Genomic DNA, 13,867 nt, shown 5'->3' with positions numbered 1-13,867 from the left:
AGACAGACATGTAAACGAGGGAGAAGACTAGAATCTTGGTTTACAACCAACCTTGTCAATGCCTTGATCAGACTTCTGACATTCAGAAATGTAAGATAATAAATTTCTGTTCTTTAAGCCACTCTGTTTGTGGTACTTTGTTACGGCAGCCCCAGCAAACTAATATACCCTTTATCATTGTTTCTACCAAAAGTTTAACTGGGGAGGTGTCTGGGTGGCTCAGTCAGTTAAGCATCCAACCTCTTGATTTCATTGAGGTTATGAGCTCAGAGTCGTGATATGGAGCCTGGAAACTGGCTCTGCATTCAGCAGAGAGTCTGCTTGAGATTCTCTTTCCCACTCCTTCTGCCCCTCCCCATCATACTCTCTGTCTCTCAAATAATAAATAAATACATCTTAAAAAAAATGTTTAACTAGAGGTACTAGTCATCCCAGTAAGAATAAAGAAGAAAAATGTACAGATTATAAAGAACCATAACTTCCAGTTTTACAGAAAATATACTTATATTCTTAGAAAACCCAAGAATTATCAAAGAATTACCAGAATTAATACAATTGGTTAGAGAGTTCAATAAATGGAGGTATAAATCAGTTGAGAAATCCATTACATCAATAAAAATCAGCAACAACAACAGAAAATGAAATGTTAAAGACAATAATGTCATTTATCCTAATGAATTATAAAATACTTAGGAACCTACAAATCTTTACATGATCTTTACAATTTAGAATTCACTAATTTGCAAAAAAAACCCCCCCAAAAAACAAAACAAAACAAAACAAAAACCAAAAACAAAAAACAAAAAACCTCTTTTGCAAGTCATTAAGAAGACAAATGTCATTGTGAAGATTAAATAAAAGAATCCACACAAAGGGTTTAGAGAAGATGCTGACCTGAGTGGGCACTCTGCAGGTAATTGCTATTATGTTTATTATATTATGATGGTTGTGATTTCAATTAAATATATAAAGTCCTCTTGTTTTTGGTGTGTTTTTTTGTAAGCAGTAAAGAGTTGCTATTCCTTTGTTTTTTGGTTTTGCCAAATTTGTGAATCACTTTTCCAGATTTATCTACCATCTAATGCTAAACCCTTTAGATAAATATTTGTTACATCCCACAAACATTTATATAGGCTATAAAACAATACTTTCTAATGCTTAAAAATACATATAAACATAGCAAAAATGGAAACAAACTTAGGTTAGTGTAACTCTCTGTGCAGGGAAGGAAACAATCGGAGAGAGAAGAGTACACAAGTGGTCCAACTGAATGTACAGCTCTATTTTTTTAAGCTGAGGGTGGATATCTGGGTATTCACTATTTTATTCTTCTTTGATGCTTTATATATCCAACATATGTCATAATAAGTTAATTGTAAAGAGGTGTGATAACAGTTCATTCAAAACAAACAAAGGTGGGGAACTCCCTTTAATGATTATGAGTCAGTAAGATGTAGTTTTACAAAACTAAGGCAATCTTGGGCAGCATTAAGACAAACGCTGTCTCATTCAAGGATGATACTAGGGACTCTATTTTTTACAGATTCTCATTTATTTTCTTCTGTTAGAATGTAAGCTTGTAAGTGTAGAAATCTTTGTCTATTCTCGGATGTATCTAAAATTGTTATGCTGCTGCTTGTTACATATTAGCTCAAAAATATTTGCTAAATGATGAATGATTTTTTTGCATATGTATATAATACAAATCTATTTTTGTTGAATTCAATTTGCAAATATTTCATGTAGCATTTCTCTGTTTCATAAATCTTATTCCTTTCTCATACTGTTTTCATCAAGTGTTGGTATTAAGGTTATTTTAGCCTTTTTTCCTCTTTCTATTCTCTAGAATAACTTATGTAAGATTGGAATTAGGTGTCCCTTGACATTTGGTAGAAGTTGCCTGTGTAATTATCTGGGATGTGTGTTTTGCAATGGAGGGGATTATAACAACAACTATTCAAAATATTCTCTAAATTTCTAATGTTTCCCTCATAGTTTTCTTCTATTCAGCATTAGTGTAAGCAGTTGGAGGTTGGTCTAGCACCTATCCTGGATAGCTTTCTTCCATTTTTTTCGATTGCATGGCACACCATCTAAAATTTCTTTACCTTCAGCTGCAAGTGAAAGCAAGCCAAGAGAACCTTAAAAAAAGATTTTGAAGGACAGTCTTGTGATTATACTCATTCTTGTCCTTATTCCACTGCTTAACACCAGACTTGTGGCTTCAACCTAACTGGAAGGCAGGTGTATTTCTAGGGAAAGAAAACAGCCTAGTGAGTATTCAGTGAATCTCTGTTGCATGAGCGATTTCAGTTTCTATATTAATTTTAATTCCATTTAGGTCTTTCATTTATACTTGTGTCGATTTTGTAATTTTATCTTTCTAGGGATTTTTTTCTAAATCTTAAACATTGACATAAGGTTGTATCATATTATGAGAGGGTAAATCTTTGCTATTTCTGTAGTTATGTTGCACTTTTTATTTTTAATATTGTTTATTTGTGCCTTCTATTTCTTTTTTCCTTTGCTCAAATTTATTGCAGTTTTGTTTATCAGTCTTTTTTACAAAAAGAGCTTTGGTGTTGTTTTCCAATTCTTTGTCACATACTGAATTGGTTTCTGTTCTTACCTTTATTAATTCAACTTCTCCTGGTAATTTCCATTGGTCTTTTTAAAATTTCTTTTTTTTTTAAGGTTTTTTATTTTTTAATTTATTCATGAAAAATACTAAAGAGAGAAAGAGGGACACAGAGACACAGGCGGAGGGAGAAGCAGGCTCCATGCAGGGAGCAGGCGTGGGATTCCATCCCGGTTCTCCAGGATCGGGCCCTGGGCTAAAGACGGCGCTAAACCGCTGAGCCACCCGGCTGCCATAAAATTTCTTAATTTAAATGTTTATCTCATTAATATTCAGCCTTTCTTCTTTTCCAATGCAATCTCTAGCTCTCAAAATTTTTATAATTTAGCGGTATAACAATGTACAGTTCTAAATGTTTCTTAAATTCCATTATGATGTTTTTTAACTCACAAATTAATTACAAATTCTTAAATGTTTGTTTCCAAATGAATAGGTTTATTTGTCTCCATTATTTATTATCAATTTGATTGATTAGGTAATCAAGTCTCTGTAATATAATTTTTTATATTTATTATGATTTATTAATGAAAGTAAATGATAACATCTTATAAATATCTAAGATGTGATTGAGAATAATATGTATTGCCTTATTGGGGACTATTGGCTTTTCTAGAAATCAAGCTTATTAACTATGTCGTTCAAGTTACTTAATTTTACTGTTTGAATTATCAATCTTTAACAAATCTGTTAAAACTTCCTAGGATGATGATGAAGTTGTTCATTTTTCTTTGAAATTTGCCAAGGCTTGCTTTGGAAGTTCCAAGGGTTTGTTGTTAGGTATGTAAAAGCTTGAAATAATCATGTATTTATTTAGATTATATTTTTAATCATTATGTGGTGATTCTCTTTGAACCTAATAATTTTTTACCTTCAGTTGCTTGATCTGATTTTAATATAGCTAACCAACAACATGCTTTTATTAGTATTTTCGAAGTATGCTTTTTTCTTTAATTTTATTCTTAATTTTTTTAAAGATTTTATTTATTTATTCATGAGACACAGGCAGAGAGAGAAGCAGACTCCCTGTGGGGAGCCCAATGCAGGACTCGATCCCAGGACCCCAGGATCACGCCCTGAGCCACACCCTGAGCCGAAGGCAGATGCTCAACTGCTGAGCCACCCAGGAGTCCTATTCTCAATCTTTTTGTTTATGCTTTAGATACATCACTTGTAAATAGCTATAGCTAGACTCTACATTTTCATTCAATTTGGCAATCATTTTTAGCTGTTGAGGTTTGATCTATTTATATTCTTATTATCACTACTGATGCACTTGAAATTATTTCTACCACCTTATTTTGTAATTTCCATTTCATCTTTTTTTCTGTTTTTGTTTTCTCTATCAATAATCTCTTAGAATTTGTAGAATTTTTTATTACATTTTTCCTTCTGTGGTTAGAAAGTTATATATCCTATCTATTCATTCAGTGGTGTTCACAAAAGTGTAATATGCACAGTTCATTAAGTAAATTAATCAGTATTTCTACTTTCCTCCCAAAAAAGGACATTTTAAAATAGTTTAGCTTCAAATGCCTTACTCCCTTCCTTTACATATTGGTATCTGTATTAGTTTTCTATTGCTGTTGTAACAAATTATCCCAAGCTTAGCAGCCTACTCAAAATCATATCATTTAAATTCTATAGAGCATAAGTCTGACACAGATCCCACCAGACTAAAATCAAGATTTCAGCAGACATGTATCCCCCTCTATAGGCTATGAATGGCTTTCCTTTCTTTGCTTTTTTCAGCTTCTAGAGGCCACCCTTTCTTTATTCCTTGGTGCATGGCTCTTTCCTGTGTTCAAAGCTAGAAATGGCTGGCCAACTCCTACATTACTCTCACTCTTTATCTACAGTTACATCTCAAAACGGACTCTCTTCTCTTTCACCTTTATTTTTTTTCTTTTTTTTTTCTCTTTCACCTTTAAAAACTTTTCTGATTACATTAGGCCACAGAGGTAATCCAGGATAATCTCTTTTAAAGTCAGCTGATCAGAAACCTTAATCCTTTCTGCAACCTAAATCTCCCTTTGCCATATAATGTAACATTTCCAAACATTAGGACATGGGCATTTTCAAGGGTTCTGCCTACCATAGTTATCTTGTCTTTTTCTTACCTTCCAAAATTATATATTTTAGAATACGTTTATTTAGCCTTGCCACAAGTTTAGAAGATTTCTTTGTTTCCTCTTCTTGCATCTTAGACTTTTCCTCTGGAATTATTTTTCCTCTTTCAGAGAAACGTTAATTATAAGAAGTTGTTAGTAATAAACTTTCAGTTTGAGTTTATCTGAAAACGTCATAGACAGCCCTTCAATTCTGAAAGTTAGTTTTTTGAACATACTAATATAAGGTGATAGCTTTTTCTTTTCAAAAGTTGAAAGATATTTTTACACAATTTTCTGGCTTCCATTATTGCTATTGAGAAGTCAGGCCTTGGTCTAATTGTCAATCTTTTATAAATAATCTCTTGTCTTTCATTTTTTTTGAAGATTTATTTATTAATTTTAAAGAAAGAGCTTGCAGGGGAGGGGCAGAGGGAGAGAATGTCGTAAGCAGACTCTATACTGAGCACAGTGTCCGACATGGGGCTCAATCTCACGACCTTGAGAACAGGAATCTGAGATCAGGACCTGAGCCACATCCACGAGTCAGGTACTTAACTGACCGAGCCACCCAGGTGCCCCAATCTATCTTATCTTTCCGACTGCCTAAGATTTCATTTTTGTTTCTGATATTCTGCATAATTTATCATAATAATTCAGTAGGATATGACTTTTAGATATATGCACTTCTTTTAGCTTGTCCTCTTTGGAATTTGTTCTGCTTCCTAAATTGAGGATTAAAGTCTCTCATTGCCTGTCCTAAATTCCCACTTTCTGAAATACTGAGGTGTTTATTGCACCAAATTATTTTTTTGTGTGTGTGTCCCTTAATCTCTCTTCCAAGGTTTCTATGTCTCCATTTCTTTCTGGTGCATGCTGGAAAAACTATTTAAATTGATCTTACGTTTCATTAATTCTCTCTTCAACTAGATCTTATCTATTTAACCTACTCAGTAGAGAATTAATTTCAATAATAATTATTTTTTTTAATTTCTAGAAGTTCTATTTGGTTCTTACATATGTCAGTCTTTTTTATCATACCATTTTCCTTTCTAATGTTATTAAATCCCTATATCTTTTACTAAAGTATTTTAACACATTTATATTTTAGATATAGTAAATACAATATCTAAAGTCTTTGGAGTCAAATTTTGCTAAACAAGCTCAAGGTTGGTTGTTTCTCTGGGTAAGCTTGCCTTTGTATTGCTAAGTCACGTTTTTATGGGCTTTTATCTATATGAATGAATCCTGGGAGGCCTAAATTGTAGGTGTATTTCTTCAAGAACTGGTTAGATTTTGTTTTTCTATCAGAAACTTTGGGACACTACCGGCTAAGTACTGCCTAAATAAATGCCTCCATTTGGGGTTTCCAAATTGCTTGACAAGAACAAGCCTGCTGTTACCAAATTTTAGAAGGGGATTTTCACCCATGCATACTCCATGTGAAGACAAACAAGTTTCTTTCTCTTTTGCCTTTATTAATAGTCCAAATGTTTTTGTTTTGGCAATCCACCATTTTGCCGACTCAATACATAGATTTTGGAGGATTTTGGCTTTCTGCAGGGATACCTTTTGCCTTGCACAGTCCTAAAGTCTTGACTGCTTACATATATGCATCCATTAAAATCCAAGACTTTAGGGTTACTGAGACTGGTTTATTTTCCCAGCATAGGAAAGTATGTTGAGTGTCAGTTTATCGTTCTAATTTCAAACTTCCTCTTTAATTTTTTGCTCTGTGGAAAGTTACCTTACTTTCTTGCATGACCAACTGTGCATTTAAGAAGAAATTTGTCATATTCTATCCAGCTTTCCAGTATATTGTTGGAAAGTTTCTAGAATATCTCATCCACCCTATGTATGGAAATGGAGCCTTCCTAAGATAAGGTATTAATCTTCTGTAATCCCTATTATATATTCTTAAATATTTTTATATTTTTATCATATTTGACTTGTACTATAAATGTATCTCTAAACATCTTTGCATCCCTATGCAGTGGTTAAGTTTCTTGAAAAGAAACAAAATGAAAACCAATGGTTTTCATTTATTTTGCTAATTTTAACTATGAGTGTGGAGAAGTGAATGTTTGCATCTATTTCTGAAATGTTGACATTTTCAACTTTATCATTCTATTCTTGGGCATTTTAAGCAGAATTGTTCTGCTCTACAATTCAAATGATGCCAGAGTACAGATCCCTAGAGAAGAAATATTACCAAAGACTAGTTCAGGATGTGGAAGAAGGCCAGAGAAAGGAGAGTTCTTTATTCTTTCCAAATACTGAACTTTTATTTGATACAAAAATTTGACTAAGAAAAACAAACTTTGCACTGATAGCTTGAAGGCAGGTCAAGTGAATCTCTATTTTATATATGCCCCACAGCCAGGCTACAATCTAAATGCTACTTTTGTTCCTCTCTCACATAGATATTTGTGATATCAATATTCCATAAGTATTTAAATACATACACACATTTGCATGAAAGACATATGTAAATTAACCACACACAATGTGCTTATTCTCAGAAGGACTTTTTGCTTCTATGATAGAGTCTTGCTTTCCAATACAACCTATAAGACAACTGTCAGCATTTCCTAAGCTGAACTACAAAGTGGGCAGGCGTTTGTTAAGCAACAAGAGTACTTCAACTGACTGGGACTTAAGCCATTGACGTCAGCACACATTAGTCAAAATATTTTCCCTTGTCTGTGGCCTCAAACTGTAAACACCCAGCTTGTATGCAGTTTGTTTGACTACTTCAAGAGTGGCACAAGTGAATCTGAAAGATGCTCTCCCAGCACTCGGCCAGGTTGCCAGAAAAGCATCTTCATTCTCCAAACTAATGCACATAATTGTCCATCTCTACTGGGTGCACAGCATGCAACAGAAAGATAAAAATAGAAAGAATGAAGTTCAACATATATGCAGGATGATCCTAGGAACCAAAAGCCTGATGCAAACAGAACAATGCCTTTCCTTTTTATTTTTTAATAGATTCTTTTTTAAAAAATTTTTATTTATTTATGATAGTCACACAGAGAGAGAGAGAGAGACAGAGACAGAGACATAGGCAGAGGGAGAAGCAGGCTCCATGCACCGGGAGCCCGACGTGGGATTCGATCCTGGGTCTCCAGGATCGTGCCCTGGGCCAAAGGCAGGCACTATACCGCTGCACCACCCAGGGATCCCAATGCCTTTCCTTTGTGAGCAAACATCATTCATTCATTTCAATGTTCCTGAATTTTTCCTTTTTTTCTTTTTAAATATCTTATTTATTTGACAGAAAGAGAGAGAGAGAGAACAAGCAGGGGAAGTGGTAGGCAGAGAGAGAGGAAGAAGCAGTCTCTCCTGTGAGCAAGGAATCCGATGCCTGGCTCGATCCCAGGACCCTGGGATCACAGCCAGAGCTGAAGGCAGATGTTTAATTAACTAAGCCACCCAGGTGCTCCCTGAATTTTTTTTTATTTCCCTTTCTGCTTTAATATTTTAACACATTTATATTTAAAAGATGAGTATATTTTTTTGCTTCTATGCAGCCTGATTTATTTCCTATAGGATTTTTATTATTTATTTATTTATTTATTTATTTATTTATTTATTTATTTTTAAGATTTTATTTATTCATGAGAGAGAGAGAGAGAGAGGCAGAGACACAGGCGGTGGGAGAAGCAGGCTCCATGCAGGGAGCCCTATGTAGGGCTCAATTCCGGGACTCCAGGATCACGCCCTGGGCTGAAGGCAGGTGCCAAACCTCTGAGCCACCCAGGGATCTCCCCTATAGGATTTTTAATCATAGCATTGCCTTTGTATAAGAGACCCACAGTAGGAAATTCTTGGTTTGTGGTTCGTTGCAATACAACAAAGATTACATCAAATTTGCAGGTACTTTACATAAGAATGGCTCATGGGCCACAAACATGGAATGAGCTGCTGGAAACCTAAAGGTATGGGCCAGAAACTAGGAAGGTCTCAAACCTCCCAATTTTCAGAGCTCTAGATGTGGAAAAGGCCAAGTGGTTATTATCTATAGTGAACTTGCTCTCCCATAGTCAGGATATACCTCCTACAGCCATCTGCCCTGTTGGGTATGGACCAAAATCTAGCCGGTATGCAAACAAGAGTAGAAAGCAGGCAAAGAGAGAGAAATCTACCACTGGGACATTTTCTTTAATATCAGCTTGCTAAAAACATACCATGTTTCTTCTCAAACATTTTTGGAACTTTTTGTAAATAAATATGAAACTCTTCTTAACTAAATATGCTAGAACCAAATCTAATACACAAGGTCAGGACAATGTATGGAGAATCAGAAATTACATCATGCTGTTTTAAAAGGCTCACAAGTTCTGGAGTTAGAATCACAGCTCTGCGTCTTACTTCCTCTAAGACCTTGGGCAAGCAACAGACCTGCTCTGCTATTTAACTTCTAGTTTGTAAAATGGGGATAATGACCCCTAGAAATGTTAATATGCATATGGAAAAAAAAATTCACGTCAGTATCTGGCACACTGCACATACAAAATAATTGATAGATTTTATTGCTATTTCAGATATCAACTGTTAATAAATTATGTAAAGTTCTGAAATTTTTTTTTATATTTGAGGCATATCTCCATCATATAAGGGTTCTTGAACACTTGGAGAGTACAAAAGCAAGCCAGATTCCCAAAGTCCACTTTAGAGATTGTGAGTTCATGGTCTGGGGTAGAGGCCATGAAGCTGTATCTTTTCGTTAAGCTAGTCATTCCTGCTGACTAGATAAGTTTTGGAACACCAGGATAATGGATCCATGCGAAAACTAAGCTCCAAAATTTGGTTTTCAGACAAAGACAGAATTCAAGCAAGTCATCTGGGGTTATAGGTTAGAGTTCAACCTTGATTAATTCAGTGCAAAAGTTAATTATATTCATTAAGGTGATTTAATTCCTCTCAAAGGGCTCATTTCTAATTGAGTCCTTTTTTCATTAATATAATCATCTTGCTTAATCGTGGCAGCCTAAAAACTAGCATACATGCCTCATCCTCCGCTCATGAAAGCTGTACACTCTTCCTTTGAAATTTCTAGAAGAATGGCATATACCTCAAGCCTGTCACTGGTACTGTATTATTAGTACCTTGCATGATTTTCAAGCATAATTATGACAGGTAAGAATATGAATTTTAAAATGTTATCAGCTGTTATTACCACTCCTGGATATACTATGCTAGGGATCATGTTGGATTCAGATCTTTGTTTATATTTTTTTCTCTATGTTTCTACTTTCATAACTTCCTTCATCACCACTTGGTTAAAATGCTTCTTCTAATTCTATCTCCTGGCTTTCCTGATTGTCATTCCCTTCTAAAAGATTCCCATCTTTGATCACAAATCTGGAATTAATGAACTTCTTTTATTCTGAATATCTCAAAGTGCTCTGCAGGCATTAACGTTTACATAATTTTAATGTAGTAAGTGATAGAGTAATAGGAGTATTGTCATACTGTCATCCCAGGTTACAGGTTCCAAGATTGGATGTAAGATCCAAGCAGGTCATATTTATAAAAATTAAACATTTTAAAACACGTATTATATGTCAAGTAATTATAATGGAAAGTTAGTTCAATCCATAAAAGAAAAAATTTATTTTAAACATCTAGTTTCATCAAATTCTTAAAATGTTAAAGAACGTTTTTGAGTCCAACTATTTATGTTTCAGATTCTTGGTCTTTTTCCAATAAAGAATTGTTTTTGGAAAATTTGAGTAAGATCTATTTAGCAGCTTTCAAATATACCATGAGCCAAAACAAAAAATGAACAGGGATGCAACAGGATGATTCAAATCATATTTTTTAAAATGACACTTTGAGTGTAGAATTATTTCTCAAAGGAAATACTCTTTTCTTCTGAAGACCAGAGACTTTTCTTTTAAGGTGAGATTTAAGGAGTCCCATCTGAAAGTACACAGAGGCTGAATATATGAGGCAGAATAATAAAGCTGCTCTTATTCCAAGTTAGCATTCAAAAAAGTGTAAGACTCTTTTCATGCAGAAGTGTTAGCAGAGAGGCCATTTGCTATCAGAAACATCTTGCCTTTTGTACAGAATATTAATATGGATTAACAACACAGATTATTATATCTAATCAAAATTTTCAGGAAGATTTAGAGCAAATAAATGTTCTAGATTTGCACTTGAGCAACTTTCATTAAGTAAGAACAAATTTTGGATTACTTCTTGAACTAAGTGTTCAAAATTTTTAACTTAAAGCAACACATATACACACACACACACAACCACACATCCAACATAAAGTCTACTTGACAATCATAGGTAAACATCCAGGGCTATTTAAGTGTTTCTTTTGGCTTCAATTCTCATTCACTATAAATGCCATATGATGTGAATTGCATGGGAAGTCCTGTGGGTTTGAGTTCCTTCCAAGTTGGTGCTATCACAATTGATCAAGGGAACCAAAAGAAACAATTAGATTTTATACTTTTTTTTTTACTTTTATCCTAAGAGTACTTTTTAATACTTTTAATAACTTTTTTAATAATAGTACTTTTATAACCTACAAGAAACAGAAAAATATGTGTATATATTTATGTAAGTTGGAATTTACTCTTTCCTTTAATCACTTCTGATGCTACCAAATGAAATGTATAAGAAACAGAGCTAAGCCACTAGAATCATCATAAAAAGGCTAGAGAAGCTACTCAACTTCTTTTAAAACTTTTTCCTTTTAAAACTAATTATATTAAAAACATTATATTGGGGCACCTGTGTGGCTCAGTCAGTTAGGTGGCTGTCTTCAGCTCAGGTCAGGATCTTGGGGTCCTGGGACAAACCCTATAGCAACCTCCCTGCTCAGCGGGGAGCCTGCTCTCCCTCTTCTTCTGTCCTCCCCCTGTTCCTGCTTTCTCTCTCTGAAACACATAAATAAAATCATTAAAAATATATATTAAAATAATGACTAAAATATATATAGAATAAGAGAAAATCACCCATGTTTTCAACAGCAACTGCAAATTGGTAACATTTTCTCATATTTGCTTTTCTCCCCTCCAACAAATACTACAGATACAGTTGAAGTTCTTTTCGACCACAACCCTCCCACCTCCCTCTCCCAACCACTACCATGATTTTGATGGGCCACAGTCTGGCCCTCTGGGTTTCATGGCTCCAAACTTGGGCTTAAATTAGAGCCTTGGGGATTCTGCTCGACACAAATTGTGCAATTTTGAACTCCATATAAGCGATGTGGGCCAGGCTTCAGTCCATGGTGATTCTTCCTCTTCATTGAGTGGATCTAATTCAGCAATCCCCTCCTTATAACACTCTACCCCCAGCTTTACCCTGGTGGTTCCCCTGTGGCCCTTTACTTCCTCCAGCATACATTCAGCTCCTCCTCCTGAGCAGACCCTGAAACCCCAGACCTTATTGCCTAATTTGGTGCTGGCTTGCCATTCATTAGGCACATAGCTTTAGCTCCCACTCTAATGTACTTTTTCTTCTCTAGCCTCAGGTGATTTTCCTCTTTTTTTCTTAGCAGAATAGTTTGTTTTTGACATTTGTAAAAATAATTCTGTATGCTTTTTGTTTGTTTGCTTTTGGGGTGTAACAGGTGGTTTTAAATATATCTTCCCACTCCAGTTTTGACCTTTATAACTCTATTATTATTATCTAAATGATTAAAATGAGTTTAAAAAGAAATAGGCACAGTAAATGCTAAATTGTACTCTTGAAACTTATATTACACTATATATTAACTAACTAGAATTTAAATACAAACTTAAAAATGAAACTAAAAAATAGGAGAAAAGAAAAAGACTTAGAAACAAAACATCTCAATTTTTTAAAAGAAAAATATATTGTACAAGTGCTATAGAAAACACTTCTCATTCACTCCATCAATATATATGAAATGAAATATATATACTATGAAATACATATATATATATAGTATATATATATATATTCTATGTTTCAGGCACTTAGTAAAGCAAAGGAAAAAACTCCATTTTCTTTCAGTGGGAAAATATAGATGATAGATGATAGGTCGATAGATAGATAGATAGATAGATAGATAGATAGATAGATAGATATAGGAAAAATATGTAGAAAAAAAGAAGGAAATTGGAAGATGCTGGGGGTTGGAGAGAACTTTGCGATTTCACATAAAGTGGTCAGGAAACCTTCAATGAAAATGGTGAAGGAGTAAGCTTGGCATCCATGTGACAGAAAACAATTTTAGGCAGAAGAAGCAGCAAGTGCAAAGGCCCTCAGAAAGGAGCTTGCCTGGTGTGTGAGAGAAATGGCAAGTGGCCAGTATGAGTTACAGAATAACAGGAGGTAAAACCAAAGAGTTTAAGTGGACAGACTCTAGGGAACATTTTACACCACGATAAAGACTTTGACTTTTACTCTGAGAACGATGGGAAACCAGATGAGAATTTGGGGGCAGAGAAAATACATATGATTTGACTTATGTTTTACTACCATCACTCTGACTGCTCTTTTGAGAATAGACAGTACAATGGTAAGTATAGAAGTAGGAGACTGATTATGTGCCTATTATTCCATCTAAGCGAGAGATGATGCTAAACTACCTGGAAGCAGTGAAGGTGGTGAAAAAAAAAAGATTCCAATATATTTTGAAAATGGAAAAAAGATTTGCTTATAGATTAAATGTCAGGTATAAGAAATAGATCAAGGATAAAAGTTTTTACCCAAGTGCCTGAAAAAATGGAGTCAGCATTTAGTAAGGTAGAGAGATGGTAACAGGTTGACATCTGGTGAAGGAAATCTGAAAGTCAGTTTGCAATGCATTAATTTTAAAATGCCAAGTGAGGATATTAAGTAAGTGATTAGAAAAGTTGGGGGCCTGAGAGAAGGTTTGGTTCTGAAGATGAGAGAGAGTATAGATAGCATGTAAAACCAGGAGGCTGGAAGAAATTACCAAGGGTAATGTAAATTTAAAAAGGAAGCCCTATACAGACTAACAGCTAACTAAAGGATGTTAGAGCATTCAGAAGTTAGACAGATGAGAAGGAACAAGCACAGGAGACAGAGTAGAAGTAGCCAGTGATGTAGGAGAAACACCAAAGAAAGTGGTTTCTGAGAAACTAAGTAAAAGAAAGTATTTTTA

General features: G+C 34.5%; 1 protein-coding gene across 2 annotated transcripts in view; it reads right to left on the bottom strand.

The window, feature by feature from the left end:
• Window positions 1-8,374: 8,374 nt before the first annotated feature.
• LOC112644163 (L-lactate dehydrogenase B chain-like) overlaps window positions 8,375-13,867 on the bottom strand; it is a 171,201-nt gene continuing 165,708 nt past the window's right edge. For both annotated transcript variants that reach the window (XR_007412196.1, XR_007412191.1), the window contains exons 11-12: window positions 11,500-11,645; window positions 8,375-11,167 (exon numbers count right to left, since the gene is read on the bottom strand). The gene's annotated coding sequence lies outside the window, so the exon portion shown is untranslated. The remainder of the gene's footprint in view (window positions 11,168-11,499; window positions 11,646-13,867) is intronic.

This window comes from Canis lupus, chromosome 1 (assembly GCF_003254725.2).
Source record: "Canis lupus dingo isolate Sandy chromosome 1, ASM325472v2, whole genome shotgun sequence".
Taxonomy (NCBI): Eukaryota; Metazoa; Chordata; class Mammalia; order Carnivora; family Canidae; genus Canis; species Canis lupus.
Note: the sequence above shows the minus strand (reverse complement) of the source record. Positions and strands in the feature narration are given on the sequence as shown.